We start from the raw sequence: 6,543 nt of genomic DNA, 5'->3' as shown, positions 1-6,543 counted from the left end.
GTGAAGAAAACGATATGACAACAATAACGTCTAATGTAACTGGCCCCTCTAACAGTACAACTGGCCCCAGCTTGGCCCCCCCAGTTGAAATGGTCTAGAACCGCCACTGCTACAAGAGGACACCAACGTACAAACCTCTGTAGTTTTTTCTATTTTAATTTTTTTTCTGGAACTCAGTCAGAAGTCTTAAGTTACTGTTGAGAGTTACAATAGGTGCAATTATGAAAATTGGTTGTCCATCAGTAGTTTTCCTCTTTTTATATGTCACTCACTGACAGTCACTCAATTAGCCCATGTAATTTTTATCGGTTAATTAGTCTAGCCAGCTATCTAAACTTGTAGTATTCATGGCCGAAAAATACCGCACAGGGTTGATTTTGATTTTGTTAGTCACTTTCATTCAGATATCATATAAACATGGCATGAGTAATGTTTCAGGGTAGTCAGATAGATAACCTATAGCAGCCTGTCCAGACCCATGCTCCAGCACCTAGGCTATCTCTTCATTAAATGACAAGTCTATTTTGGAATGGAGGCTGCACCAAAATAGGAACGTTAGCTGTTTGGCATCATGTGGTACCAAATTAGAAAAAAAGAAAGCGTAGTCAACCATCCACCGCAGGAGACTGGGGGAATGTTACGCTTTCCTGGATACACAATCATCATTGTAGGGATATCGATACTCACCGGACATACATTTATTGGATCTCAACGGCAAAGATTGGATTATTTTACGGACTGTAAAACTTGAAGTTTTAGTTCACATGTTTCAGCGCTTGTTTTATCAGAGTGGCTGAAGACTCACGGTGAGCAAATCATTGCTGAAGTTGAACTAACCCAGTTCCCAGTTTAAATAACCTAAAAGGACATTCAATTTGCAATCACTGATCAACATAATTTATAGTTTAATAAGGCATAATTCATATATTTTTGAATGGGAATCGAGAGTCGTTAGTTTAGAGGAATCATGTTTATTAATGTGCTTTATGTTTGTGGTGACAGTTTTACCTTCCCCCAAAAATGTTTTCATAACTTATTTATTTAATTACAATGAGCAACTTTGTTGGTCCGAGAATACTGTCCGTAAAACGTTTTTTTTTTTGCCGGCTATCTAGCCTACACAAAACCAACTACATAAAATATGTATGATCAATTTGCATAGGCTAATGGTATTGGCAAGTTTATTAAAGAATATAGAACAAAGAAGCGTTTCCTTCAGTTGTGGTGCCCTATCAAAACAGTTTATCCCTCTTCGCTTCTACAAATGGCAATGGACAGAGACGCGGCCCGACAGCTGAGGTTATTTTGGGTACAGGCAGCTCAGGGGAGTGAGGTGACAAAGATGGCAAATGTCACCCTTTCAAAGACACATATCTGTTCTATTTAACCGTGTTAAAACATAATTTGTCCCAATCTGGCGGTGTGTTGATGTCAGTTTACCTTCGTCATTTGAAACGTGGATAATTGACTAATCTTTGTTTAAGATGTTGATCAATCAACAACCTATATTCACCCACTCAAAAAGACAGCCAAACGTTTGTTGAATTTCCATGTGTTATCACTCTGCTTTCAACCTTCTACAAGCACAACCAATTTTCAATGGAAAAACAATGTCTGATTTTTGGTTTAATTGTCACCCAAATGTCTATCACTGCGCTTTCAATCATTTAAAAGCAAAGTTAAAATGGGAATTTAATGTCAGATATATATATATATTTTTATATAACAGATGAATGTGTTATCACTGTGATTCATCTAATAGCAGAACCAAATTACCTGGATTGCAATTGAGATTAGCCTACATTAAAAGTACATAATGCTAGTAATCAATGACGTTCGAGATTCTGCGCAGATTATTACAGGAATTGTGATGATCTCCACGACCTATGCATGTTATCTTGAACATGCACGCTCTATATGATTACATTAGAAGAAATGTATAGTTAACACTCAAAATGTGACCATGGATGTGTTATTCATTGGAAAGTTGAATGTTACATTAGTTTGTAAGATAGCCTTAACTTTAGGCTATTTATCGGATTACAAAAGTAATATTGAATTGTGTTTGGTTGGCAATGCGACCAAATATCAACGTTTAAAGGAGATCTATCTAGTGCTTGGAAAGTTTCATTTGAGCCAATGGCTTAATCCCATTCTTTAACTTGTATTTTTCGTTGAGTTGGAGATGTGAATCCGACATATCATTTGTTAACTTTAATAGTTAATAGGATATGTATTATAGGGTTTTAATTGTATTTCAAAAGTGATATTGTTTCACATTTTGATGGTACTATGCACAGGATACACGTGGTATACACCATCCAACTGAATAGGAACATAAAGTAAATGGTTCAGTAGAATAGAATAAACATTTGAGTATAATACAGGAAGGTACAATTTATAGTCCAATATTTACACATGACTTGTATCAGAGAAAAGGGGGATTTGCAAGTGTTTAAATTGTGCAATATTATATATGAGTCTGGTAACAGCAATTGTGATGTGTGTATATAACAGTGTTTCTGTGTGTGTGTGTGTGTGTGTGTGTGTGTGTGTGTGTGTGTGTGTGTGTGTGTGTGTGTGTGTGTGTGTGTGTGTGTGTGTGTGTGTGTGTGTGTGTGTGTGTGTGTGGATGTGTGTATATCCACACAGCCTTATTCTAAAATTGATAAAATTGTTATTTTTCCTCATCAATCTACACACAATACCCCATAATGATAAAACAAAAACAGGTTTCTAGAAATTCTTGCAACTTAAAAACTGAAATATCACATTTACATAAGTATTCAGACCCTTTACTCAGTACTTTGTTGAAGCACCTTTGGCAGCGATTACAGCCTCAACACTTCTTGGGTATGACGCTACAAGCTTGGCACACCTGTATTTGGGGAGTTTCTCCCATTCTTCTCTGCAGATCCTCTCAAGCTCCGTCAGGTTCAAATCCAATCAAATCAAATGTATTTATATAGCCCTTCTTACATAAGCTGATATCTCAAAGTGCTGTACAGAAACCCAGCCTAAAACCCCAAACAGGAAGCAATGCAGGTGTAGAAGCACGGTGGCTAGGAAAAACTCCCTAGAAAGGTTGGATGGGGAGCATTGCTGCACAGCTATTTTCAGGTCTCTTCAGAGATGTTAGATCGGGTTCATGTCCAGACTGGCTGGGCCACTCAAGGACATTCAGAGACTTGTCCCGAAGCCACTCCTGCATTGTCTTGGCTGTGTGCTTAGGGTCGTTGTCCTGTTGGAAGGTGAACCTTCGGCCCAGTCTGAGGGCCTGAGTGCTCTGGAGCAGGTTTTGATCAAGGATCTTTCTGTACTTTGCTCCATTTATCTTTGACTTGATCCTGACTAGTCTCCAAGTCCCTGCCGCTGAAAAACATCCCCACAGCATGATGATGCCACCACCATGCTTCACAGTAGGTATAGTGCCAGGTTTCCTCCAGACGTGACGCCTGGCATTCAGGCCAAAGAGTTCAATCTTGGTTTCATCAGACCAGAGAATCTTGTTTCTCATGGTCTGAGATTCTTTAGGTGCCTTTTGGCAAACTCCAAGTGGGTTGTCATGGGCCTTTTACTGGGGAGTGGTTCTGTCTGGCCACTCTACCATAAAGGCCTGATTGGTGAAGTGCTGCAGAGATGGTTGTCCTTCTGGAAGGTTCTCCCAGCTCCACAGAGGAACTCTAGAGCTCTGTCAGAGTGACCATCGGGTTCTTGGTCACCTCCCTGACCAAGGCCCTCCTCCCCCAACTGCTCAGTTTGGCCGGTCGGCCAGCTCAAGGAAGAGTCTTGGTTGTTCCAAACTTCTTCCGTGTAAGAATGATGGAGGCAAGGGGTCTGAATACTTTCCGAAGGCGCTGTATGTATATGTGAGTGAGTTATTGAATTTAATTATTGAATTTAATTGTGTTTGGTTGTCAACACAAAGAAATATTAACATTTGAAGGATATTATTATATATATTTTTGTCCTATTCTTTGAATTTTGTTTTTGGTTGAGATTGAGATGTGAATCCAACATATCAACTAATAATTTGTAGACAAACTGGAATTAAAGCCAGACTAAGTAAGTGGCAGAGAAGGCAGTATCTAAACAGAAGATACATCTCCTTCAAATGTTGATATTTGGTTGCTTTGACAAAATCACTAAATATCAATAATCAACCAAAGCTTGAAACCCTAGGCCTATTTTATTGTATTTCTTTAGCTGAATTCTGGATAGAATTGAAACAATAGCTGTTGATGACTTTGTGAATGCTATATAGGGCTAAATAACATAATTGATGATATATGAGTGATAAAGTATGGTCACATTTAATTTGCTCTGTTAAACATACCCTTTGGAATGACTTGATTGGAACAGTGAATCTATTTAGTTTTTTAGTCGAGATTTCTCACCAATCCTTCTCATAATCGCACATTGGTAATACTCAGTGAAAACATCATAGGTAAGCAGGGCTGGGCTTGGTTAAAACCATGGATGGTCTCTCCAGTGGCGTAGCGGTCAAGGCACTGCATCGCAGTGTCACAACCAGCCGTAACCGGGAGTCCCATACGGTGATGCACAATTCGCCCAGCATCGTCCGGGTTAGGGGAGGGTTTGGACGGGGAGGCTTTACTTGGCTCATCGCGCTCTAGCTACTCCTTGGGGCTGGCCGGGCGCCTGGAGGCTTACTCAGTCGTCAGTTGAACAGTCCCCCGACAAATTGGTACGGCTGGTTTCCGGGTTAAGTGTGCGGGTGTTAAGAAGCGAGGCTTGGCGGGTCATGTTTCGGAGGACGCATGACCTCTCCTGAGCCAGTTGGGAGTTGCAGCGATGAGACAAGATCGCAATTGGATATCACAAAACCGGGGGAAATTACAACATAAAATTAAACCCTGAATGGTAGACCAAAGGGTAGCTCTATATAGATATATTCTCCAGTAGTAGGTGCTGCTCAACCTATAGTTTTTTATTCTGATAGTGGATATAATGTTGAAGAGCTGACGTTGTTTTCAAGGTACAAATTAAACATATTTTATACAAGGTTGGGCTATAGATACGGTTCCATCCAATTGGCGACAGATGTTCATGTGAATATTCAAAAATCCGTATAAAGACAATATATGCATTTTTCCATCAGTGTTTCCACCAAACTGATTTATTGCAGATAAAAGTCAGTGCTTAATGACTTTAGAGTTTTCATGTACCGATTAAAAATGTTAAGTTCACTGTGTTTCCATCACATTTCAACTCTACGGATAGTTTTGGCGCAAAAACCATTGTGTTAAATAGCAAATATGCCTACTCTGGTCTTCACATGTACGCTCTAGCCAACAGCTCCCAGATGCAGTGCGGGTTGCTGTGCAGGTTGGCTAGTCTACATGATGAGATTATGATAGATAAAAGCGAGAATATGTTTATCTGTCAAACGGCAGTCAAGCATCGATCATGTCACCAGAATAAGATCCTCAATATTTATTGGAAAGGAGCATCAAGCTCATCACCGTACACTTTCACCACCCTGTGAAGTTCATCACCATTTATGTCTTCTGTAGCCTAACAAACGGCATGGTTTCCAGAGTCGTAGTGGGAGGATCACACACAATATTATCACGTGACTCTAAATTGATTTCAGTATGATGGTTATTATATCAATATTTGCGCATAAAGGAATTTCCACCGCCATTTCTAGCAAAATACATTTTACAGGCACAAAAAGATCGCACCGTGTCCAACGAACAAATTATCTGTCAGCATTTGTACAATTGTACCGAAAAGTCCTGTTTCCATCACAGCTGTCGTGATTTATTTTTATACCGTATGACTTTACTCGTATGAAAACTGTGGATAGAAAAGTCATTTATGTTGAAATTTGGTTACCATGATAACATAATCATGTGCTTGAAATTTCACCCTCAAAACAACAGTTTACGATGATTACTTTTTTGTTGTTGACAAATTACGTTGACATTTTTTTATTCAACCAGTTTGTGCCCAGTGGAAATCCAACTGCTCCACTTTCGATGCACCTTTTTATGGAAGTGTGTACTGTAGGTGTTATTTGACCTTGATAGTGATAGGGGTCTGGTTGATGGCCTACGTCACACTGCAATCGTATATAATATGATTTGACGTAATTTTCTTTGTGACCAATGATCTTGAGCCTTCTTGGATAGGCACCCAAGGGGCTTGAACTTCGAGTTCTCCTCGTAGATTTTGCGGTGACGTAGTGTTCCCATGAGTGACAGAAGCCAATCACTGAGCCAATCACGGCGCAACTAGAGAACATTACCAACCATTACGCTCCGTATTTTCCGCTGGCTTCCCCACCACCACAAAAAGCACTGAGCTAGGCTGAAACACCTACATTTTGCAGCTGCCTTACTCAAGAAAGGAAAAAAGAATCATGTTTCTATGCAGCTTTATTAACTCTATGATTGTTTGCAAACTAATATGAGACACGTATTAATGACAAAATAACAGGCAAAAAAAGTGATGTTTACTCTGTATCACAGTGTTTTAGTTGGGTCTCTGTCCAGGGTTGGCAAATGTGCTATACAA

At 39.6% G+C, this 6,543-nt stretch overlaps 1 protein-coding gene across 10 annotated transcripts in view; it reads left to right on the top strand.

Moving 5' to 3' along the window:
- Window positions 1-604: 604 nt before the first annotated feature.
- The window catches only part of obscnb (obscurin, cytoskeletal calmodulin and titin-interacting RhoGEF b), a 102,644-nt gene continuing 96,705 nt past the window's right edge, over window positions 605-6,543 (top strand). For all 10 annotated transcript variants that reach the window (XM_029725335.1, XM_029725339.1, XM_029725337.1 and 7 more), the window contains exon 1: window positions 605-806. The gene's annotated coding sequence lies outside the window, so the exon portion shown is untranslated. The remainder of the gene's footprint in view (window positions 807-6,543) is intronic.

This window comes from Salmo trutta, chromosome 31 (assembly GCF_901001165.1).
Source record: "Salmo trutta chromosome 31, fSalTru1.1, whole genome shotgun sequence".
Lineage (NCBI taxonomy): Eukaryota > Metazoa > Chordata > Actinopteri > Salmoniformes > Salmonidae > Salmo > Salmo trutta.
The sequence above is the reverse complement of the archived record's forward strand: the minus strand, read 5'-3'. Positions and strand labels throughout refer to the sequence as shown.